At 39.6% G+C, this 26765-nt stretch overlaps 1 long non-coding RNA gene across 3 annotated transcripts in view; it reads right to left on the bottom strand.

The window, feature by feature from the left end:
* The window catches only part of LOC141964673 (uncharacterized), an 84852-nt gene that overhangs the window by 37147 nt on the left and 20940 nt on the right, over positions 1-26765 (bottom strand). For all 3 annotated transcript variants that reach the window (XR_012634365.1, XR_012634367.1, XR_012634366.1), the window contains exon 2: positions 21079-21216. This is a non-coding gene — a long non-coding RNA (uncharacterized LOC141964673). The remainder of the gene's footprint in view (positions 1-21078; positions 21217-26765) is intronic.

Below are 26765 nucleotides of genomic sequence, written 5' to 3'. Positions count from 1 at the left end.
CTGAGCTGTAGTCCATCCTCCTGCCCGCAACTCTCTCACCAGGTGTTCCTCAAGGATCACATCCATTACTTCAGAAGAAAAATACCTGTGTAGTTTCAGGCACTGCTGATTTTCGTGCAGTGAGAGGGTATTTACTATTGCTGTAGTACACTTGTAGGAATCAGCCTGCTTTTTTTTCTTTTTTTAAATCTCTGGATGAGTCTTTAAATCAAAAGATTAAAGAACTGAGAAAAGGTATCCAAAACCTGATAACCCCAACACAGACACCTTCCAATCATAAATACTTGTCATTCTTAGGAAAATATGCAACCCTCGATATACTGTTCTGTTTCAGGCATTTAAGTACCCTATAGAAATTACTTTCTGCTCCTATTATCCCCACAGAACTTCAGATGAGTTTTGATCCATCATCATTCATCATGTCAGCCACTCTACGGATAGTTACACACACTTTGTCTGCTCAGTTTTATCAAATAGCTAGCCCTAGGTTTTATTAATTTTCCACTGGTATGAAGAAATTACAGAGCTCTTACACTTGTTTATAAATTATATCCTAATTTCTATCCATTTTCTGTGAAAACCCAGCAGTGCTTTAGAGATACATTAGGTCTTCTGGTGCTGGTACTTCTATAAGAAGGGCATCCCACATCTTGCCTTTTTCTTGTGGCTTGTAGCTTAGATTTCTCTGTTGTGTCTGTTTGCTGTGATTTAAACTTAAGGAGAAGCATTTTTTTGTTGTTGCTGATAACCGCATTCCCAAGGGAAAACAATTGGTTTGTATGGTGGGTCTTTCTCTTTTTGGATGTTCAGCAGCCTGAGCTGACTTCAAACCTTTTACTCTTCAAACAATTTTACGTCTGCAGGATTAGTAACCATCCCTATGTAGTCAAAGATAGAGAAAATCTGAACTTCCCTTGTCATCGTAGAGAAGGAGAAAAAATCGGTGGCCAGCATATTGCTGTCACCATCCAGCATGGGGTTTTGCTCCCTTTTCCATAAATCACAAAATTTTTGGAAGAGCCAGCAGAATTGGCCATTACAGAAAGCAGCACACTCCAGCAAATCTACTAAGCAGCAAACTACCCAAACCCGAGCTGTAGGGTTGTTGGTGAACAGAAAATATGATATTCACAGGAGTTCCATTCCAAAATTTTTCCTGAAGTGAGGTAGAGAAAATGACGGTATTTTAATAGGATGATGTGGCAGCTCAACAAAGCTTTAACTGTCACCACTGACTGGATAGCTCTGTGCAGACAAACTGGTATTTGGTGGGAAGAGCCGCAAAGGTCCCAGCAGACACGTTACAGCTCATGTACAGGAGGCTTCTGAGAGGCACGGGCTAAAATTTTAAATAGAGGATAAATCCATGGGACATTTGACAGCAAAAGACCTCCTGTCAAGCAGCCAGCAATCACGTACCAGCGCACGTGCATGCATGTGATGTAGCTACAAAACTGAGAGAATATCCCCCAAAACGGCTGCAGCCATATTCATCTTCTCAACCAGGGAGAGGTGCCTTTATCAGGGATATAATGGGGCTCTCCTGAGGGTACATAACAACCTCCTAACACCACCAAGACAATAGGCAGCACAAATTAACTGCAATCCACAACAGTTTTCAAAAATGCTCTCCTCTCCCGTAAATTATGCCGTGTACTATTTATACACTTAAATATATGAAGGTGTGCAAAATAGTCACTTATCTAGAACGCATAAATCGCGTTTTAAATATACACGTGTAAGCACGCGGACGTGTTAAATCAACATGATTTTTGGTTTTGTACTTTCAGTGGAAATCACCCCACGTTATCGTCAAAGCCACAACTGCTAATTTAACAGTTCTACTGCAAATAAAGGAAAGGAAAATCAGAACAAATATTTACCATGTATATATATATATATATATATATACACGCAAAATATTGTATATGTTTGCTCTAGAATGTTACTTTATTAGATTTTATGCAGCATCTCTATCCTCCTCAATGACTTTTTGCTCTGTGAAAGCTGTGCAGGAGGCATGGTGTAAATCAGAGCAAGCCCTGGTGCAGGGAAGAAAGGCTCCCATCACCTCCAGAGCCCTGGTCATGCAGCACAGCCACCCCGAAGCCACGCAAGCCCTGTGTGGCATCCAGAGCATCAGTCCCACGAGCCCGCGCTTCGAAGAAACAGCAAGGTGGGGAAGCACCTACTCAGCATGTGGAGTCCCGGGGGGGGGCTTGGGGTCTGCAGCTCCAGCAAGCCTCCCTGTCACATGCCCACGCCTTGGCCCACCTCGGGTGTCCCTGGAGCTGGAGCTCCCCTCCACCCTGGCAGCTTTGTGGGTATGGAGAGTCCCGGAGGTAGTTCCCATCTTCAAACCCTTCCCTTTGGAGCACTTCAGCCACCTGTTCAGCAAGTAAAATATCCAATCCATTTAATGAGGCTTTTGGTAAAATAATTCCTTTGAAGTCCCTCAGACCACGACAGCAATTAACTTAAGACCCGTCTTCACTTTTGTTGTTTTGCCTGCTCTTATTCAAGATCAACAACACCACTGATGGTGCAAATTATTTCCCTGCATAAGCAGTAAGGGAATGTGTCTCACATCCAGCAGTTACAGTCAGCTGGCAAAGTGACCTGACTGCAATTACAGCCACAATGTGTGGTTTCTTCAACGTCCCTGGGCTCATCTGGATTTTTTAAATAACCTCCATTTTGCAGACATAAGGCTGTAAGGCAATTCATTGTGTTTATTGCTGGCAACATTTAGATATGTAACCTACTGTACGTATAGATGAGGTGGGCACGGATAGCATCACAGGAGAACAACGTACACAAACGGGGTCGTGAACGGTGGCTCCTCTTTATAAAACTGTTCCCAAGCACCTCCTACTTCAGTTGTGCATACATATGCACACATTCAAAAACGTGTACCCAAATGTTTGCAATGTATGTTATTTGCATCGCAAATTGTTTATAACAACCTACATTAAAAAGCAAATACGACATCAAGTATAAATAAATATAATTCTTAAAAAGCTAAAAAATTCTAACTGAAATGTGAGTTTCTCCACATTAGAAAATGAGAGAAATGAGAAACGAGGAGGACAGCGAGGAACAGATACAAAACCAGAGATCGTTAGTCTAAAAATGCCCTTGGAAGAAACTTTTTCAAGGTTTTTCTGTTTGGTTTATTTCTGCTTCTGTTTTTTTGTTTGTTTTGGATTTTGTTTTTAAAGCGAGCAAGATTAAGGATAAAAGGAAACTAATTCCCCACTAAAGGGCCTCCTACGGACCAAGCGGGGTGGCCTGCTGACTCCAGCCATGACGCCTTAACCTTTGCCAGGGCGGAGGTGTGTAAGCACACACATCCCATCACACGAGGTTCAAGTCAACGATTCTCACCGATGACAACACAGATGTCACAGGGAAAACAAAAGATGATCTGAATCCTTCTCCTTGTGTACGTTTGATGACACTACCTGCATCCTACATATTAATCTGTTGGCCAAGACCGCATCTCCAGACCCGTGAGGGCAGGACAACACACCACTACAAAGTAAAAATTAAGACAGGAGAAATAGTTGCAACCTGGAATTTCTATTCCGTGAGAAATTCCAGTATGTTCATGAGTACGGAAGGGAAATGAAATCTTAAAAGATCCCTGCAAATTTGGAGTTATGAAAACATTTTATGGAAATGTTACATTTTATTAATATGCAGTGGTAGTCTTAAAATATTAAAACTACCCAAATGTAACAAACTATAAGACAACACATTTAGTAAACATGACAACTACACTATAAATAAATTAAAATACAAAAATAATTAAAAAAAAAAAAAACACCATAAACCAGAAGAAATTAAAACGTTTCAGCATCATCAAAACGAAACACTTCAACATTATACTAACAGAAATGAAAGTCAAATGATGCATTGGAACGTGCTTTCTCTCAAAACTGTTTATAACCAACAAAACTCCTATAGAAAAATTAATTTTATTCAGACTGGATTTTTGGATTCAGAGCTGTTTGACCAGGTTTTGACTACCTATACCCAAGAAAATTGCTGCCATCCCAACCTCCTCTGCAAAGGTGATGCAGGCGAATGGAAGAGTGTTATTCATTCTTACCGATGGAAAGCCAAAGACCTATGTTTTCAATAAAATTGGTGGCCTCAGCTTATTTCTCAACAAAAATGCTTTAAGGAGAGGTAAAGCAAAGCTATTGTCACTAAGACTTTCTTACTGTAAGAAACCATACTACAGTGCATTTACTGGTATGCTATGAAATACCATAAATCATTCTGACAACATGATACTTGTCAAAATAAAGGCATAAAATACGTCTTGGAATAAAATATCCTCAATCTTATTTATTTGTTTGCTCACTCATGCCATTTGGCTTTTCTCAGTGGGTTTCCCAATCGTTAGGGTGAATTAGTGAGATTCTGCTGTAAAAACATAACCATGTGCATATTCACAGGCTTATACACACTGAGAATATCTGCATATAGCACTGTACAGTCATTCAAGAGAACTAAAAATAAAGCTTTCAAAGGACACTTCAGCTTTCCTGCAATATTTTTTTCCCTTTTCCAGCATTTTTCCCCCTCCCCCCCCCGTCAAATATTTCACTAATGCTCAACGGTGGCATGGTTTAAGGGAGTCCTGCATGGAAAGCTCCTTCAGCTGCTTAGCCCAACAGCATAAATTTGATCTCGTAATTAGTATTCAGCTCAGCATCTTGGATAGAAACCAATGTTACAGCCAAGAGGTGGTTTAAATCACATAAATCATAGATCAATGACAGAACTCTAAGCACTGGATAGATTACAAAAGTAAGCTTTAGTTAAAAATAGATTAACCATTTCCCTGCAGGAATTCCTTCAAAAAAGCCCTGAATATAAAACAAATAAAATTAAATCTGATAATTTTTTTTTAATGTATGCATATACGAGATGAATTGTTCTTTCCCTTGACAGTTACACACTGATTAAAGAAATGTGTTAACATGCTCTTTCAATGGAAAATATTGTAAATTGTGGAGACTTTAATTTTTTTAATGAGCCTTTAATAGCCAGAAAGAACGCACCAACAATGTTGTGTACAGCTAGGTTTGTAGCAAATGTCACAGTAACTAACAGATCGTTCTTTAGTAGCTGTTTTTATAAAAAGAGTAAAAGTTCTTCCCGAGCCAAGAAAAATGTTTTTGAGACGTGTTTTTAAAGTATTTTATGTTTTAAATTTTAGCTAATAAAGCACCCAGTCCTAAGAAGTATCACAAGCCATCTGCTATCCTGATTTAAGCGCCCATGGGGGTACTCAGCATCTTGATGGATTGTGCCCAAGATCACCAAATTGTTAAAAGTTCAGTGGAAGAGGAAATACGAGGCTGAATCTCTTCCCTTTGACTAAAGAAGGAAGGAGGGTTTGGCTCCTGCAATCAAATTCTCTGCCGGTGTATATCAGCATGACACCAAAGGGGTGTGTGCCAATGGATGCAGATCATGTCAACCAGGGATCCAGCCTGCAAACTGAGAAGTGCAGAATACAAATTAAAAGTTTGTGCTTGCTCCTGTGTATTTTACTGTATTTTCCTGTGAGGTCAGACATTATTCAAAAGAAAAAAAGGAAAACAAACCAAAACAAAAAGACCCCAACCCAACAACTTTTCAGCATCTGAAGGAAAATTTGCATGTCTATTTTTAGTTGCAAAATTGAAAGTGCAAAATGCCTTAGCAGCACCTCAGCCATTCCCCAGGCCAGAGAATCGCACAGTTCCAAGCCATCGCAGCTGGAATAATGCACTCGAATTCCTGCCGGTGACTGGCAGGCGCGCGGGAGGGAGACAGCCTTTTAAACACACACAGTCCGAGGCAGTTCAAGCGACACCAAACAGATGAAAAGCAGCCTGAGCATCAGGCAGCCAGTCCTGCCACCTCGTACACCCTGTTAGACTCTTTAAATGCAGTCTCAAATTAGTTAGTAAATAATCAAACTGAGAGAACCTGAAATTTTCTATCCCTGGATCAGCAAATTTTGATCAAGTGCAGAACTGAAAATACAGGAATTCGCCCCAATAAAAAGTCACACAGTTCTTGAACTGGTAAACAACTGTTATAGCCACGATACAGTGGAAGTAAACTTTCTGAGCAACAACCTGGTCGCATATTTAACTTTCTACCAATCACAAAAATGTGAATATTAATTGTTGCCATATCTAGAATTTTAAAACCAAATAATTCAACTTTTATGGGCATTTACATCTGTTTACACATACTCTAGCTCCATCAAAAAGAACATTTAAAAACTTTTAGTTCTTTATGCAAAGTACTAGTTTCATTTTCCACAGACTTGTTTCACCCTAAGAAGAAATAAAAAAAGTAAACTGCTCAATGGCTATTAGAGGAACAACATTCTGATCTCAAAACTGGCACCCCATGTGATAGAAGACTGAAATATATGCAAACAAGAGATGGACTCAGACAATAATAACTAGCACAGGCTCCAGGGCATAGCAGAATGTGTCTTTTACTTCAGTCCCAACTCTTTAAACATCAGTCCTACAAGTAGTTCAGTGGAAAATAGATGGGACTGTTCATGTAAGTATAGACTAGTCATACAAGGAACTTTCCAAAGGCTCTACACTTTCTAAGGTGCGGAAAAATTTATATCAAGTTTATCAAGTTTAGTAAAGCTAAAACAAAAAAAAAGAGGGGGGGAAAAAAAAAAAAAAAAAAAAGGAATCTCTTGTAATAAGCCAAATTGTCAGAGAGATGTCAGGGTTAATTTTTAAAGGCACATTTCCCTCCAGCAACAATTCTCTTTAATTATTTCAATGTGAAACACATTATCAGACATGTTCATTCCCTGATCTTAGCTCACAGTGGCTGACACAAGATAGGTACAAGATGTTAAATCTTCTCCACAAATGCTCACACACGTAGGTGCAGGGTACCCTGGTCCTGGCTGGCTCCAGTGGGATGAGAGAGTGGGCAGCACCTGCTACACCCACAGCCTCCAGCTCCTTGTACCAAACTTCTGGGGCCACCACCTCATAGTCATGACACCAAAACATGGGAGGAAACAGTTGAGAAAAGGCTGCAGGATCTCAGAGTATGGACCTTGACATGTCAACAGGCACCGAGCGCAGCACAGAGCTCGCAGTCATGCTGGCTTACAGTTTATCAGGTAACCATAACATTCGTGACAGCCTTCCAGAATATTTGCACAGGAATTTCTCCCGATATATTTTTTTTCTTTTCACTTTGAGGTTTAATAGTTGTGTGGAATAGACAGCACAATCCAGGAAAAATCCAGCGAGAAGGGCACTGGTACACCGCAGCACATGGAGCTGCTGCAGGATACGGTCACACAGGAGACTTCTTCAGGAGTTTATGAGCAACACTTTATGTTCCTCACAAGGGGTAAGGGACGCTGCTCAGAGACGCAACACAAAATACGAGCTCAAAAATATGAGCGACAGTGGTTTTGAATTTAGGTATGTAGAAGAAACCTTGATCTAACGAACCGCTTCAGTGTTACGAAGCACCATGTTTGATCAAGTATTTCAGATGGTGAAGGTGAGTTTTCTAGTTTCTAGCATAATTTCAGAATTGAGAGACATGTATTTAAAGCTCTTAAATATGCCACAAGTCACATCGATCTATTCAACCTTCATTTTGGTACAAGGAAAGTCTAATCCTTTTCTTGAGAAAGAAGGCTGGAAGGGAAGAGGCTTTAGACCAACTCTACCAGATCAGCTGTAATCTAATGGTCTTTTTTATACCACCTACAGTAAAACTCACTATATAGCTAGTCGTAAGATTAAAAGCTTTTCAAGTTGCTATCTTGGGAAATTTCTTTCAAGGAAATTACTACAAAGCCTTGTTTTAGTGTGTTCCCCTACTGTGCGTCCTACTGTGTTTTTTTAATAAGGAAAGCTATCCATCCATAGAGGTGTATCCTGTTCTCCATGCTTGAGTGTCTAACAGCAGGCACATACAGTAGACACTCTGATGTTTTGCCTCTTTAATTTTCACTCCATAATGTTGGTGCCTGGTTTTCCTGACTGCACCTTCAGAGTGGTTTAATTATGGGCGTGCAGAGAATTTTGAGAGGGGATTTTCAGCAGCAAAATTCAGATGTTATGAACAAGTTTAATACATCAAGATATCCGTATTTTTTTACCATTAAAAAAAAAAAAAATCCTGCTATGCGGTTATCACAGGATGAAAAGCGTGATAAAATTACCAAGAGGAAAAAAAAATACAAATACTTCATGACTAAAAGAGAAATGTATAGATGTGCTTCTTTTAGTCTTTAAAAGATGCTTCATATAGACATAGAGATGCTTTGTATAGAGATGTTTCATACAGATATAGAGATGCTTCGTTTTAGTCTTTAAAAAGACAGCCAAATGCTAAATATGAAAGTATGGCAGATAGACCAGCACGCTTTCAAGCAAACAGGACAGAGTCATAGGTTTCTACGCTCAAACTCCCAACTGAATGAAAATAGCTCATGACACCGAATTTATTAGTCCAGGGATTGTACCACTGATTTTGATGAAATTTTTCAAATCAAGTCAAGCAGCTCCCCGATAAAAGGTTACTGTACCACTCAAATATCAGACTTGAAATTTTTTTTTTTTTTTTTTTTTATAATAACGGGCCAGGTACTGGGTTATAAATGAGCACTGCTCCATTGACTTCAGACAGGGTATGAAAATTGATTCAATGGAGCACCATCAGTTCTCACCAGCTGAGTATCTGTCCCTCTAATCACAACTAAAAAGATTTTCTTAGTCAATTAAAGGCTTGAAGCCTTTACTCACTCACACAAAATCCCTGTTGAAGTCGGTGCTAACAATGCATTCATTTAAATCTTAACCAACTGCAGTACACGCACTGCCTGGTGGCAGTTAGTGCTATATATTGAAATACGCGCTCCCGCCATCCTGAGGCACTGGAGGAGCAATACGTACCATTCCATACTCTCTCACGTGGCCCAGAATAATACCTGACTACCCTCCGATTCTGACACGTTTCTTTAGTAACTGACAAAAAAATTAGCACATTCATTATTTTTGCTAACAGGAGTATGAGCTATACGAAGAAAACATGTACCTATGCTGACAGAATGGGAGTACTTTAATTTCCAAATTACATACATAAATAAATCAAGCCATATAACCTGATAAATGAAAGATTATGAAAATAGTAATATCCTGCAAAATCTTGAAAGGCATCATAATTCCTCAAACAATTATCTTCTGTCATATTTGTGAGTAGCCCATGTACTTCAAGAACAGAAAATACAAATGTGCTCCTTTAAAATTCATGAAACCACTCATTCTGTCATAAAAGCAGGCATCTTTCATGGCTACTTATTTCACACAGTCTCATAACTAATACTGACAGATACTTGGAATGCAAAAAAAAAAAAAAAAAAATGAGCACTGGACAAAGAACACGAGCTGCTCAATTCTTACATTTTAATGCTTAAAACAGAAAATAAAATCATATATTATATACCCTTACAGAATTTCTGGTATAATTAAATTAAAATTTGTAGATAAAAATGAGATTGTACAAAGACTGGTGGTATACTGCTACCAGGATTGGGCTGTGCTGCATCCATGACAACAGGATGGAAGGTTGCTTTTAATACTATTATCTTACATACCCACAGCTGAATGCTAATGCAGCTATACTGAGGAAATCAAGTTTCAGATCTGTATCCACTGAACTTACATCCACTAGGCAGGGAGTTTAAAAGCCAGGCTAGCATACAAAGACTAATATTATAGCTCTGTCAACTCCCCAAAGGTCAGATGTTTCAAAAGGTATACACAAATATTAATTGTCAGGTAGTTCTGTACCGAAGACCAGAATTGAGGCAAAAATCAGGTTTTGTGACCATAATTTTCTTCCAATTTTGTTTTATAAAATGGAGGTGCAGAAGAAAACAGAGAAGATTAACTTGGATCGATTTATGTTCTGTACACTGACACATGATGATGCTGTTTCTTATGAACGTTGCCTCAGAAAGGATTTTACCTGTTTTCCATAATGAAGGAGATAGGCAGAAAATGTGTGGGAAAGCAGCTGGGCGGGCTTATTTTCCAGTGGATACCAACAGTTCAGTAGACCCATCCTTAGCCTGGCTGGGGCACGCAGCTCCCGATCCCAGCCTGCCCTGTGCCTGCCAAGGAACCTCTGCTCAATGCAGAGGAGCAGCAAGCTCTCCCACGGGCACCTCCGTATGTGCCCAAGCTCCTTCTAGAGACACCGTGTCCAACGTTTCAGTTCAACTTGTTCTGGATTTAAAAATACAATTTGCTATAAAATCATTTAAAAAAAAAAAAAAAAGTTACTATTTTTTTCAGTAATTAGCTTAATATTTCCCAAATAAAAGAATTCTGAGCTGTCCTGCAAAATCAACGCATCTCTTCCTCCTTGGTGTCAACAAAATCAAAACAGTGAAGAAGCCCCCCACAACCTTATTCTCCCAGAAGTGATATCGTGTGACTGGCAACACTGAGCCGTCTTCCAGGAGGTGAAGACAGCCTTACAAACCCTTCAGACTCTCTTTAGTGCACAGGTAATTTTCAGACATCTTACTCTATCCATTTTTTCTTCTCAACTCACCGCACTTCTAGGTGGAGAACTACAAACTATTGGGGTCACTGACCACTTTCCTACAACAGACTGTAACCCAGTGTTACCCAAATCCAACCTATTTAAAAAACATCAGCTTGTAGGCTGTCATGCCCTGAACAATTTATTTTTATGTGCCGTATAAGGTTGCTTCATGGAACTTTTGCTCTGTCGTGCTCTGGCTCTATCTCCTGTTGTAGTCAAGTGTGTGGACATTGTGGCAGGTAAAAATGCCCCATTTTTTGGTGAATGCATTCTTAGAGTTACTATATATGAATAAACATAATAAATAATATATAAATAAATAAAATAAATATTTTAAAAAAATATATGAAGCAACTGAACTAAAGTAATGAGAAGAGGCACTTCTGGTGACGAGTCTCAAGTCCATAAGGCATATTTGCAGGAGACCAAGCCAGCTATCATGGAAACAAGGGTTTACTAACAAACCACTGCAGAAGTGTAGTTCCCAAGGGGGTTTTTCCCCTCTGCAGAGTACTTTTTCTCTTCAAAACCCTGGCTTCAGTGGGGCAGCAAAAAGATGCTTCATTTAAGGAAAAGGTGGCAACAATGGTCACAACGATGAAAGTGTTGGCCTCTAAGTGGCAGAACGACAAAATGTTGGAGCGTTTTATGGTATTGTAATTGAAAAAAAGTATTAAATTGTTAGTGAAAGTGTATTTAAGAAAAGCCCCACATGTGGATGTAATAGAAAATTAATCCTCAGAGCCCAGAAAGTCCCTGAGGATGTAGAATCCATCATGAAGTTACCTCCTGTCCCAGATTTTCTTGTTGCTTGCCTCTGCTGACAACAGTTGTCTTTTCATTAGAGTATTTGATATCAATTTACTCAGACACCAGGGGCAAAAAAGGATTTCACTTTCTTCATCTGAAAGACACTGATCCACAGAATTAGTACTTTGAACAGATGCCAGAGTAAAATAGTGACACATTTTCTAAACTAATAACCACAGGTGGCCACAGTAAATTGTCCAAAGCCTTTCAGGGCTGCCCACGCAGCCACCACTCTCCTGAATTTCTGATGATTCTCATACAGACAAGATCCCTGACTGCAAAGGTATCTCCTTTCAACCAGGTCTTGCTGTGGTTCATGTTTCTAAACTAACCCCATACAGAAATGTCACCATTTTTAATGCCCTCTTACAGATAACGTCCATCCTTCTGCAGGAGAGAATGCAAGGGAGTAACTGCTCTAAGTGTATTTTCAGATTAAATTCTCTCAAAAAAAGGTTAGACTCCATGTTGGCATGTATTAAACATTAAATTAACTTCACATGGTACAACAAATAACCTCAGGAAGGGTGTCTACCTCACCTAATTTGACAAAAGAGATGGCTACCTTCTGCTTCTGAGTGTTTCTAGTGTTGCAAGAACCAACGGTGCAAAACGCCTGGAGAAGCAATGACCCAGCTGGCAGAAGGTTATCACACAGCTTATTCCCCACTGACTTGGCATCTGGGTTCACCCCAAAGACAGTGTGAAACTTTGACCACTTAGAAACGTTTTCACGGACTTTGGCTCGTTTCTTTTTCAAATCTTGATTATATTGATGATTAATCACAGAAACCCTTACTAAAAAAATTGAACAGCCCTGAAATGACTGGTTCTGCACTCACAAGGGATCTGATTTAGGTGCTCAGGTTAGAGCCCAGTCGGCTCTAGAAGCCTTGGCAGGGGAACAGCCTTGACTGAGACGTCGCAGAGCTGCACTCCTCACTGTGTTTTCTGCACACCCAGAGTTAGGCTTAAGCAAGAAGCTGACTCTGCAATTCAAGCAACACTTCTGGACTTGCAGCAAGCGGAGCTTGTGCTTTGCTAAGCCAGAAGCAACCTAAATTGGGTATCTAAAATTAGACAGCATGAATTTTCTCCTAAGCATCACTGCGTCTTGGTGGAAGAGTGAAAAATGAAGGTGGAAATCTGTGAGCGCCAGAAACAAACCCCTCTGTTTATCAGCAGGACACCTACACCACGGGCACAGGAGCCTCTGTACTCAGTACATCACTGACCTACAATGATCCTCACACACAGCAAAGATCTGTCAGGCTTTGGACTCGACGAGACTTCTAATAAGGTACAAAAAAAATGTTATTTTTTATCAGGCTTGGGGATCAAACTGAGACAACCAATTTATTCCAACAGAAACACATCACCTGAGAATACTTTCATAGAAGGTTTCTCTCCACAAACAGAGAGTGAAAGGAAACGCAAAAGCGTCAGTTATTGCTGTTCCTTCATCATTTTTTATCATATTACTTTGATGCTCAAATGAGCTTGCTCACTCTGAACCCCCCTCTCAGGGCAGGGGCGCTGTTAATCTGGTACAAGATGTGAAAACCAGCTGCAAAACTGCGAGACACCGAGCAGAGCTTCCCCTCTGATCTTCAGCTACCTCATTGCCTTCACCGCAGCTTCAGCCAAGACTGAACACAAAACCCTGCTTTCTGCCCACAGGGGAAACTGTAAACACTCACATTTTATCCCACAGTCATTTTGCAACATGGACAACACCCAGAAACATTAATCCAGCTTCATTCAGATGGAAAGCCCTTGTCCTCACAAGCAGCCCTGATCTGGGATGGGATCCAGGGGCAGGAGAGGGAGCGATGATCCCAGTGGTCCTCCCACCCCACGGGCACAGGATGCTCCCTGGGATGCTCAGACCGAGGTACAGGCCTGAATCCATTCCCAACCCCCATTATTTTGACTGACAGCCCAGGCAGGACAAATGCACAGCAGTGAAATGTGTTCGGAAGCCACATTCGGGAGATTTCATTTCAGCCTCAGTTTCTTCCACTGAACAGTAGACTTGGTACTTTTTCCAGTTAACTCCGCTTTTTTTGAAAAAAAATAAAGACTAAAGAAATTTGGCCACTTTTTAAAAGAAACCTTTAAAGAAATTTACTAATTATGCTCTGGAAGCAGGTCTGAATGGCTGGAATAAAAATGCTCAAATCAAATTAATACTTCCTGCATTTGAATAATTTGTGTATGTAGGCATATAATAGTCTGACTTTAATATAGATATTAGATGCTATATAGATATAGCTAATAGATGCTTTAAAAGTAGGCATATGATTTGGCTATGATTCTTCAATATTTACTTCAGAAAAATTCTGAGGTTGTATTGTTGTTTAAGAAAAAAAATATATATATTCTCTCAGTCCAACAGTTTTCCAGTTGTCAGCAGTGAATGCTATCTCCAACTGAGGTATTCAGTTTGCATTTAAGATGATTTCTCTCATATTTTACTCTTCTTTTCCTCAAACAGATATTCCTCTTTTGCAAAAGACACACCAAAAATTATTTCTATTTCTATTACTAGTACACAAGTTTTACAAGACGGGGAAGCTCTGGGTGAGACAATCAGCTGCTTGGGCTGATGGGGAGTACCTTTAAAAAATGTCCTTCATAAACACAACGTTCACATTATTACAGCATCATAAAATCACAGAGCCAAATCCTGTAAGTGGGCAAATACTCAAGTTACTCATCTATCTGTGTCTGCAGTCAGTCACTTGTTGCTGTGTGGTTCTTCGCTCCAATTACCAGAGCTCAGCCCTCCCAGTCGCATTTCTCTTCACTTCCCTGCGTGGCTCAGGAACTTTGGGGTTTGAGAGGTAAACTCAGCTCAACCTCCACCCAATGACTTCAGGTACATTTTTCCCGGTTTTGAGCAATTCTCTAGTTTTCCAATAATTGCCTGGCAAGCTCTTTCCCAGCGGCGTTTGGAGGGTGGAACAGGGCTTTCCTCCTCCTCCAGCTCCCTGGCAAACAGCCCATCTGGCACCCATGTGGCAGCGTTTGCTATGTGGGATCTGGCAGAAAAGTGCCACACTACCAGTAGCAATCACAGCCATAAACAGCACAACGACACACAAAGAAATGACTTCCAGATTTTATTTTTTTTTCTTTTTCCCCTCGAGATGTGGAGAAAGCTTATGTATAAAACATCACTTTTTTTTTTTTACATTTTTTTTTTTTTATAACTGCAACTTGCAGTGGTAATAATATAACATGTGTCTGCGGTAATATGTTTTCTTTAAGCCACCCATTCCTCTCTAAAGGCTTAACACCGCAAGGTCCTGCCTAAGCTCAACTCCCAGCTGCACCACTGAAGGTACTCGATGCATTATGCTTCATAGCATGTGATCTAAAGAGCAGGGAGTATACATTTGCTATAGCCAAGTTACCCCAGCCGAAAGCTGTTTGGGTTTAATATATATCCTTTAGGATTCTCTGCATTATGGGGGGAAGGGAGCTATATAAACAGACTTGGGAAAAAAAAAAAAAAAAAAAATGCATTGCTCACATTTTTTAAAAGTTGCCTCAGGCAGTTATAAGTTACATAAAGTTGCTCCTGTTCCTGTTGTAGTTATGCCAAAGTTATCTAAGGTGACTACCATAAAGTGACAACTCCAAACTTGGAAAATAAAGGTTCTAAATGGGGCCTTTTCACATACACAAAATCAGAATGTAACCAACAGCCCACAAACTAAGACATGACTTCAAAATTTCATTGTAATCATGAAAGTTATTCTAAGATTTTTTAATTTTTTTTTTTAATATACAAAACATCTATACTTAAAACCAGAGTAATTACTTGTAGATTAGCAGAGCCTGAAAGAAACTATTCTGGTTTCCAGTAGTTGCATTCATGGACTTCATTTAACCTGACACTTGTGTAATAATGTGAATATTTAGCTTTTCTGAGTATTTATTCTCTACACTTATGACTTCTAGGAATCCTTCAAAATCTATCACATTAGAAAGAGAAGATAAAATGAGTGATATTCTGGGGAAAATTACTCCCTTTTCCTAACAATCTTCTTCCCCCCACACACACATTCTTGATTTCCCACACATATTTTTAAGGCACTGCAAAGCAAGTTTTCAGGAGCTAAATCTATGAGAGAAATGTAAAAGAAAGGATATTTTAAAATAATCAAGACAAAAATAAAAATCATCCCTAACTAAATAAAAGGGTGAAAAGTTGTACATCTTCTGTGTCTTTTATAAGAGAGAGAGAGAGAGTAATGATTAAAAATGTACCAAGAGCCATGAATGCCATTTTACTGTCATTTCCTTTGATTAACCTTCACCTGACCTCAATCCCTAAGGCAATTTCAGTTTCTTTTTGTTCTTCCATTTAAATTCTTCAGTGCACCAGGTGAGTACATCTCCGTCACTACAGAACACTGACGGAGAGCAGACTGGTTTCAGAGAGGATTTCACAGAAAAAGTTTGGAGAATCATTTGCAAAACCCTTAACAGGGACAGTAACAGGTCACATATACTCCAAAACTGAGATTTTTACAATCCCTGTGGAATTGTATAATGCCTTTTTTTAGGTATTAGTTAAAACATAGCTGGGCAAACCACAGCAGTTCACACCAAAGCCGGACCTCGGTGCTGCTGGCTGTACAGACTTACCAACCCCGTCATGCTGGCAGTTCTCACCAACATCTCTGCTCTGCCTCTGTAACGATATCTGCTTCCACGTGGGTTATACAATGTAACTTTCCCACTAGAATCGGAAAAAAATCCAGCATGAATTAAAGCTTAAAATATAGATTATAAACTCTCTGCAGAAGGAATGAATCCAGCATTTGCACAGAAATTTTATCGTACAGTTCTCTTATGTTAAAACTCACTATTTTTCAACTCGCAGTCTTGAAGGCTGAATAGAAATCATGAAATGTTGCATACTTTGGCTCTGTTCTTCAAACTTTAAACTGTATAATAAAAAAAAAAAAAAAAAGGGACAAACTGAGAGAGGTAAAAAGAATATCTACCAAAAAAATCATGTAAGATCTGTATAGTATGCTTGACGATGAAATGTTAAGGAAGTCTGACCCATTTAGTTCATCAGAGACTGACTTAAGGAATAAGTCAATCCTCATTCGTAAGAACTGATATGATGCTGAGGCTTCTGGTAACACGTTTTTAATCTGTTAGGAAAGATATGAGATTCAACAGGGAAATTAAGCCTAGAATCAAGGTGTACAGTTTTAGCTCTTCAGAACTACCGTGAGCCGCTGTACCAGCTTACTTTGGGATGAAGAGATACTTCATCACACATGACCTTTATTATCATTCAAAAAAAATATTCTATTACATAAGCAGAAGCTCTGGATTCAATGCAGGCTTTGCTCTTCATTGCTGTCAGCCAAATGTGTGATCTAACTGGATTCGTTGTATCTCAGTTCCATATTATTCCCCTAGATGAATTTTCAAGTTTAAAAAAAAAATAAAATTGTCCCAAGCTGTGACACAAAGCAGTAACATTTCTTGTCATCCAGAAAAGTTCAGTTTAGATCAAGCGAAATTTATAGGCGTGAATCATTTTAAAATGTTTTATTGCTCCTGGCCTTTTTAATTTTCATTTTCTTGCTATCTGTAGATAAAAAAAAAAAAAAATAATGACATGAAACACAAACCTGTTGGGTTTCAAAATGCTAAAATCGACCACCGTGGCAATTTTCAAACTCTACTGTTGTAAAGGTGGTGATTCATTAACTCTGATCCTCTCCTGTTAGTAATTTTATTCTCCACAAACTGGCACTTCCTGACAACATGAGGGAGTTGCAGAGCAGAAAAGTTCCGTTGGTCTCAGCCATGATCCTTTTCTGATCTTAAATATTTAATGATATTCATAAAACAATTAATAGACACTCTTAAAATTCCACTATCTTCAACTGCATTTGTGCAAGCTCTGCTTCCTTTACACTCCTAGATACACCCAGTAAGTGACACCGGCTCTGCGTATGAGACTGGGCTGTCTAGTCTGTGACAGACCCTGCACAGTTTTCCATTACAACATCTCCACCGAGTTCTCTAGTAAAATGGCCAGCTCCTGAATGACAGATGTACTCACCTGATAGAGTGCAATACTTAAACGGAGGAACAAAAGGATCTGAAACTGCCTTAGGGAGAGAGGTCAGGTGAAGGTTAATCAAAGGAAATGACAGTTCGATGGTATGCACGGCCCTTGAGATTACATATGTGTATTTTGTTGGGAAATATTTAACTGTTTTACCTCTATTTAGGAAGAAACCAAAATATAGTGCATATATGAAAAAAAAACACTGAAGAATCCATAGATGCCTCTGAGCCCAGTAGAGCTCGCATTGGTGAACTTGCCAGCTGAGAGGCAAAGAAAGCCAAATGATGACAACTCCTCGTGTGGTTTCACTATTACAAAACGTTTCACTATCATAAAACACAACACAGTAGCTGGGGAGCTAGGGAAATTCAGTACAGCTCTCATTTACCTTGCTCCCATATTTATCCCAAATATTTAGTAGGCTTCTGCCGAAACGGGTGCTGGAGCTAACTACAGCTGGAAAATACTCTGGAAGCCCACAGAAACTCATTTGTGTCTTGTAATGAACTTGGTTTGGCCATATTCCTGCCTCATTTGCATTTACTTTCCAACAATTTTCATGCACTTGGATTTTTACTTTCAGTAGTGCTTGCAAAAAACAGACTTTGCATGTCTGTAGAAAGGGATTTTTAAATACACTCTCATCAAACATTTATTCATGAAATTTATTCTAGTATTTGTCAATTAATTGGGGAATTAAAACAATGCCATATGACTTAGCAATCACAAATAAGTAACCCACCCTGAATTCTGATTTCTAGTTTTTATTAAAAAAAAAAACAACTAGTCAATAGAACTCATGAGAAATTTTGACAACTATTTTTTTTTTATTCTTCCCACAGAATAAAAGGCAAAATTCACTGAATGAATTATTAATTATGAGTTATTCATCCAGCTCTACTAAAAACTAATCTGTTTCTTTTTTTAGGCATCAAAAAGGTCTTTCAAATATAAGTTGCAATAATGAAATATGGCAGCAGATCTTGAAATGTGCCCTTACCCGGTCTGCAAATACATAAAAGGTTACAGTACCAGAGTTATTAATCCCCCATCACTCTGACAATTGATTTTGAACACAGTCTGTTGCAGTCTTTATAATGCAAGATCATAAATGTTCGAAACTAATTTATTGCTCTTTATTCCACCTGGCAAAAATATACTGTCAAATTGAGTTGTGCTGACGCAAAGATGCAGATGAGTATTTAGGTCTTATCCACATTTGTAATTTTTTTTTTTTTTTTTTTTTTTGCAATACCTGTGTATTGTTAGAAACATTCACGAAGCAGCGAATAAAGAGGAAGAGATTATGCTGTCTTTAATCAACAGGAAATATTTGCACAAAAAGCAATAACTATTTATTTTAAATCAATGGGGAAGAGTCATTATTTCAATTTGTCAGTACTGATATTTTCAGTTTGTGCTCTGCTCCCTGGTATCTGTCAGATTTTCAAAAGTACACGTGTTAAAACACTTGCTCTGTATGCATATTGGCATACATACCAGGCAGGGATTCCCCACAAACCGATGAGGGATATGCAAAAACTTCCATCCTACATGGCTTTTTTTTAATTAATAATTTTGAAGCCTGAACCAATTCCATTCATACTGAAAATTCCTGACCTTGCCTCTTCTGTATGCAGCAGTTGCCACCGCTCCTGCCCATGCCAGAGAGTACAAACCTCCAAAGAGGGACAAACCAGAAAAAGAGGGCAAAAAGGGAGAAAAGGATCCGCTTTACGCTGACGTAACACATCTATTCGTAAAGATTAAGGGTTGGTTTAAAGGATCAAAAAGAATATATTGCATGGAAGTTTATTTTAAGAATAAAATCCTGTCCCATAGACTAAGCGTTCCATAATGAATGAATTACAAGTTTCCTAAAGCCCACTACTGAAGCAGGGAACTGAAACACAAAAAAATAGAGACAAGGAAGGAAAACAGAAGAGTGTCTCAACATCAAAAATTGCCTATCCAGAAGTCTCCATTTCTCACAGTCTCTAAAGTATCTTTTCACAGTAGAAGGATGAACCTGTAAAATTACCATTCTTTTCAAAAGAACCACATAATACTCCTTTAATAACACTTTTCAGCCTTACATATTTTACAGTACAAGAATATAAACTTCATCTTTCCATTATCTCAGGGCAGAATCATTTAATTGTCCTGGCAAGTTTACTCCTTTTGAATTATTATTTTTACCATGATTATGAAGTAGGAGAGCTATCTGACTGCATGCTAGGACTGCTGCATTCATGACTTGTAGACATCTGTATGATATTGAAATTAATTTCCAGTATAAAACAGTTAACAGAATAACCCTAGATAAAGGTAAGTATAATATTAATTTCATTCTTTTTGTTGGCAATGTTGTAAAGTCCATTGCTCAAGTAAAGAGCACTTTTCTGAGCCAGATACAAATTAATTTTACCATTCTTCTTCAAATATGAATTTTAAAAGTCAACTAAAGGCTACAACAGCTTTAAAACATTTCGGTGATTGTTTTAATTACCTATCATACAGCTGTGAGACACTGAAAAAGGGATGGTTGGAGAGAGAAGGGAAAACAACACCTGGTGTATTAGCAGTTGTTTTTCTGACATAAACAAGAAAAAAAAAAAAAAAGTTTCCAAGCACTCAGACCAACAAAAAACTCAGCGAAGTCAACACAGATTTTTTTTGTCGGTATGTTAATGTGGTATTTTTACTCTGAACTACAAGTTTTTATTCCGTCAATAACTACTTTCACTGTTAAATAAAACCACCAAATCTCCAAACATTAAATATAGGAATTCTGACAGCTTTAAAACCTTGCTTTTCAACCCAAAGTTGATGAACACGCTACAATAAGTTGCTAAAGGCACACACGGGGCTTATTTCTAGGGTCTCATTCTTTAGCAAAAAAGCTCACCGCACTTTTAGCGCAACTACACAAAAAGGGATGTTTTTGGTCATTCCAACCCTTAATAGAATTGGGATCTAGAGGCTATTAGGACTTCTGATGGCCTTTGACACCCTGGCTTCCAGCACCTCAGCAATCAGTCAGTGCTGGGGTAACAAAAGACCACTCCAATGTACAGTTGTCATCCCCACGCTACATCTGTTGGCCATGCTGTTAGGAAGTGTTGACCCCATCATTTCACCGTAAACACTGCCGAAAACAACAACAACAAAAACAGAAATGAAAAAGGAAACTGGATGTCAGAAGTCAGGTCAGCACATTTTATTTGCACATGTGTCAGTAAAGATAGAAGGAATCACTGAATTAAATTAAATCAAAGCAAACCTGCTAATTAAAACAGCTAAAATTATGTTTGTGAAGATGTGTGACTGGTTTCCTGCTTATCTGCAAATAAGCTTCCCCATAATATAAACATGTTTCTATCTCCACTTCACTTATAATAAGTCTTTAGGCAGATTGTAATTAGTATTTTGAGTTTCTGATAGAAGATCTATTGTGTTACTGGACAAATATTTTTCCTGACCATCAAAATACTTATTATTTCAGTTCCACTCTCAAGGGTTCTCACCTGTTCTTCTCCTGCTGGTCAAAGTCTTGTATTCGCTTTATCTGAAGCAAATTGTTTGGGTATGTGTCTGAATCCCATCGTCTTCATAACATATTGCTTGTAGTTAACCGCAAATGCAGGCATTGTATTCAACTCCACCTACAAGCCAAACCAGATATTATTACCAGTTTTGCTTGGATTTATTCCATAGTTTGCTTTTCATTCAACTTTGAAAGAACAATCGAAATGATCAGATTAAGGAGTAGAAGAACGGGGTCAAAGCAGGAGTTTTGCACAAGAATGGTACTATTTACAAAAATCAACTTTTTGTTTCTGTTTTACTTATTCCCAAGTTCACAATGCATGATTTTATAGAAACCCAATTACATACCTCAGTGATTTACTGGCAAAGCTGGCCAGAAGAAATTATCTGGCTTCGGCTAGTGTGTATGCCTATTTACAATCTAAACAAATCCATAGAAAATTGCAAAATGGCCACAAAGAAAAAAAAAAAAAAAAAAAAAAAGAAGTCAAGTCAGAAATGCATCGGAAGTGATACAGTGTGCAAACTGAAAAAAGTTCACCTTGTATTATGATTTCGCGGATAACCAATAAACCATGGTTACAGGTATGGATTCATTCAGATTATGCACTATGTATTTATTCCTGTATTTAACTTTAAGCATGCATGGAGTTTCATCGGCTTGGAAAGCGTGGTGTTTTCTTTTTGCCCTTTTCATAATTTTTTTTCAGGATTAGTTTGCACAGTTAACGGATGCATGGACTGACTTCCAACAGGATTACTCAGATGTTTACAGTTACCCATGGGTTTGAGCAGGTTTTTTAGATTCAGGGCTATAAGGCATTAGGCTGCAGAGCTACATGTGTATCACATTAACAAACGGCGACGCAAATGGGGTGTGATCTGATACTGGTATCGTGAATGTGAAAACCAGTAACACTGCAATAATGTCTGTGGATTACTTATGCTGACAAATATCTTTTGTTTTTCTTGAAACATTTCTGAAATGATACAGAACGCCTTGGGAGGAGCATAGGTTCTTTTTATAGTTTCTGTAAAGTGAAATTTCTGCCCAAAATATAAACAAAACATTTATGATTTGTTAATGGCACAACAAATAATTTCAGATTATTATATATATTTTCCTTGGAATGACCACTGGGCACAACTCTCAGTCAAAGATTTTGTTGGACGTGGCCCAGAGTTCATTTACTCATTTACCTCAAAGCAACTGCCTCCTAAAAATACATCAAATTGCAAATATGCTAAACCCCAAATTTTGCTGTAATTGCATGTGCCAGCACTAAGTCCTACATCAATAAGAAACCCCACTGATGTCAGCATGACTTGTGACAACACAAGATTTCCCTCCCCTCAGTACAGCTATAAAACTGGATCCTTGGTGAGTATATTTGAATGATGTGGATTATATATGATTAAACAGATTTGGATTAAATCACAGCAATGGGCTGTCTTATCAAGAACATACCATCGGGGCCACACTGATGTACAGTAATCAAGGTGACCTTATCGACTTATTACAACCCAGAGCAAACTCTGATCAACTTCAGTGGATGAGGAATTTTTTTTTTTTTTTTTTACTCTGCAAAGATCAGGCTGCAAGATGTAAGGAGTTAAAATGCTGCTTTCCTGATGAATAGTTTTCATGCCTTAAAATTATGATTCAGGCAACAAAGAGCAATCTTTCTTGCAGGGGAAGCCAATCGCAGCTAAACTCCTTGAGCTCGGTTTCATTCATCAGGATGGAAAACATGGCTGGCTGTGCCTTGTCCTAGCATGCAAGAAAATCTGAATAAAGGAGAACAACATCTGAATAAAGAAATCACCAAAATCCCACCCAATGCAAGCTTGCCCTTCATTACATCACGTAATTATCTCACCTAATTTTTGAAAAATTTTCTGAATATTGTTATGAAATCTTACTTTTTATTACTACCATTAGTCTTCATTTAACCCACAAACATAGCCTATCATGTCTTTTATAAATATACGGTAGGGTTAACCATAAACAACAGAAACAAATGTCTTCCTTGCTGGAGTAGCGAGGAAACAGCTGAGAAAAGAATCTGGTGACACGATGCTACTGTAACTCCCAACTAACCAGAGCTAAAGCGTTAACTCCAAAAGCTTCAGACAATTCACAGGCTGCTGCTCCAGCTGAAGGGCTTTAACAGCTCGGGAGCGTGTGCCTTGTGGATGCTGATACACATCCTCATATTTAATATCGGTAACATTTGGCAGCCATCGCTACGGAGGTCATTCTGAGGGTAGGGAGGAAAAGGACCTAACGGATATAAAAAGGCAAAAGAAGACCCAGGCTGCCAAAGTCTGGGGGTTTGGCAGAGTAACAGAGATAAACTAATCAGCAGCACAGCTTTTCTGCACCGAGGCTTTCAGATTTCCACGCAGAACCCTGTGCCTCTCTCCTTTGCATTAAGCAGCCCCGAAGTTCCTGGATCCATATATAACGTTGAAGAGAAAGAGGGAGAAAACGGGGAAGCAACCGTAACAGGAATACTTTCCTGAAGTTTACTGCAAGTTTTACATCAGCTGAAAAAGATTTTTAGCCCAAGATACCATATAAAAATTTCAAAAGACTTGCTGGGGGTGGAAAGCTGTTACATAATCTATTAACACTTCAAATAGTTTGTGCTGCATTATATTTTGTACGGACACGTGTAGTAAATATCACACTCTGAAGCTCTGGGTTCGCATCTGCACTGAAGGACTTGTGTTGTGCAGTCAAGTTGTGGTGAAGACACAGGTCTGGAAACTTCCTCCCCTTTAACATCCATCCTCTAAACGAGTCCCCCACCCCATCCTCTCCTCCACCAAGGACATTTTTAGTAAGATTGCTGTGCAGCTAATTACATTACCATGGCATCCAAGTACCACACAGTCATGAGACCTACTTCTTTTAACACCCCTTGGGTTTGTGGAGAGGAGTTAATAGGGAAACATCCTTAGGTTTGGAGAGCTGAGGCACAAGGTCAAGTTGTTTGTCCAACATTACTGCAGAAGATGCACTGGGCAGGAAATTGCTCGGTGCGGAGTAGCTGCCAGGATGGACTAGGTGCCAGAGCAGCTGCATGACCACCTACTTAACCAACCACCATGCCCTCAGAGCTGCTCTCCGGAGACAGTGCTGAGACTCCAAGAGAAAACCTTGAGCAAATAGAGGGAAATACCTGCTTGCCCCCTGCACTCTGCAGCCTCCAGCTATGCCAGCAGCCCTCACAATAGCATCAGGCTGAACGGATGCCCCCAGGGCCTTGCCAGCTTCCCAGAGTCCTTCCCTGTGGCGTCCTGGTGCCTTCTTCTGCAAAGGCAAATGAGATATTTGGGCAGCCTGCACCCAGGCAGAGCTCACCCTGCAGATGGGAGAGGTGCAGATGCCCATGCCCAGTCACACACTGTGTTGGTATGCTCTGCAGCAAACAAATTTCCATGGCAAACACCTCTGAACTGAGTTTTTAACAGGACCAGCTTCACCTGTCGTCCTGCCCAGTCTTGGGGCTGGAGCTGCACGGCACATTATTCAGGCGGTATTCCCTGACTATGAGCTTCCTATAGACAGTGGTCTGAAATGAGCTATCACTTGCACGGATTTCCCGTGTGAGCTAACTCATGTAACCTTGCTTGAAACTTGACTTCTCCAAGGCAGCTCCTCTGATCCCTTTCAGCCCTTCAGGAGCGTGAAGAGCTATTTTCTCTGTGCTATTCCTCCACACAGAACAGAATTACTCTTTATTTCTAGTTCCTCTCACCGAGTTCTCTCATCTATTTCCATTTGCTTCCCCTAACAGACTCTTTAGTCTCATCTGTGTTACTGAAAGAGTTTGGTCATGACTTACTGCATCCTCTTGTTTATTTGCCTATTACTAGTATTAGGTCAGTTTTAACTGTGGAGAACTGTGTGTTATCTTTGCTCTTGACATCTCTCACTGCTCTCACGCTAAAACATTTCTTGCTATGTACTTGCACAGCATTTTCACCAGATATTTAAAGTAGCAACAAAACTTGGAGTGGAGGGCTTAAGCCCCCCTTGCAGAAAATGCACCCTGCCCAGTCCCACCTCCAACCACACCACCAGCTCAACAGGCTTGATGATGGAAACAGGCTCAACCACAGCAGTTTGACAGGCTTGTAATTTATGCAATTAACATAAACTTACAGTACTACTTCCTGAACCTGCCAGCCAGCTGAACGGAGACAACCAGCTGAATACTAAGATATATTCGGCTGCTGAACTATCTTACTATATAAAGCTGAGGTCTGTTAAAATTGAGAGTGGGCTTCAAATAGCCAGGAGGGAAGGGCTTTGGCCAAAGGTGTAACTCACCAGAGAGCTCACTTCCATGATAAAACTTGTTCAAATCTTTGTCCAGAAAAAATGGACGTCATGTTGTTGGTCTGCTCTAGTTTGCTCAACATGAAATACTAGCAGTAGCAGACAGATTAATTAATATAGATAACAGAAACAGTGGCATATAATTATAAAAGAGAGAGGTGAAACCACAAAGGACTACAATTTCCCTATGGCACAGCGGGTTGGGTTTTTTTTCAAGTGTCCAGTGCCTTTTCAACAGTATTTTTAGAGGAATAACAAACAATCAGATACAGCCACGGATAGTCAGTGGTGGAGAGAGAGAGAGTAAAGAACCCTACTCCTGACAACCAGCATCTACACTCTAAGCTGCAGAAGAAACAGCTGCTTAGCTATTTGTTAGAGAAGGGATTTGCCAAACACATTCCCTGATGCTGTTACACAAGGTAGCACTACGTGTATTCTCTCCTTCCACAGAGATGTAGTCTAAAAGCATTCGTATTTAGTTCTCCCATCCCCCTAAATCTTCTCCACAAAGGACACTGTCACTACCAAAGCTCTGCAACAAGGATCGTTTATATATCTGACAACCTTTAAACCCCCAAAGAAAGGGAAAGGGAAGCAGTAAAGCTCTCTGAAGAGCTCTTTGGTGGAACAAGCAGAATTATGAGCAGCAGGAGAAATATGAGTAATTAAGACAACAGTATATCTATATCTTACAGCTGACAGAGTGAAGCTTCAAGTTAGCTCTGGGCAAGATGTTAGCAGAGGAAAGAACTGAGCAGACTGTTTCTAATGTTCTTGTTGAAAAGCCAGCCCAGGAAAGGCTAAAGGGACAATTTCATTAAAAAGAAGGAAGTAGGTTGGCTTAAGAGAGCGGTTAGATGCAGACTTGTAACATTAAAGGAACAGGTCAACAGCTGTCTGTAACAAGACAAGCAATCGTTTGGGGAGTCAGCCATGTGGCACTCTTGCTGTTCTTAAAAGAAAATGCTCTTAAATTATCTACCAGTGGGTTATACAGAAACTTAAAGCTGCAGAATTGCACCGTGGCACAAAACAGAGCACCAGGGTGGATTGAGGCTGCAGGAGAGCAGAGGAGGGCAAGCCACGGTGCTTCCCAATCAACAGCCCACAACAGTGGCTGGTTTTAGGCAGTCAACGGTCATCCAGAGCCGGCGTGGTGGCCAGGACGGGACGTTCACTCCTGCCCATGATCCAACCAGCATGTCCCCACAGCAGCTCAGGCACAAGGACCCGAGCTGGCAGGGCTGTGCCGTAACCACTGCACGGAGGGGACGGACCCGCTCCCGCGCTGCACCTCCTCTGACAAGTGCA

The sequence above is a fragment of the Athene noctua genome, chromosome 11 (genome assembly GCF_965140245.1).
Source record: "Athene noctua chromosome 11, bAthNoc1.hap1.1, whole genome shotgun sequence".
NCBI lineage: Eukaryota > Metazoa > Chordata > Aves > Strigiformes > Strigidae > Athene > Athene noctua.
Note: the sequence above shows the minus strand (reverse complement) of the source record. Positions and strands in the feature narration are given on the sequence as shown.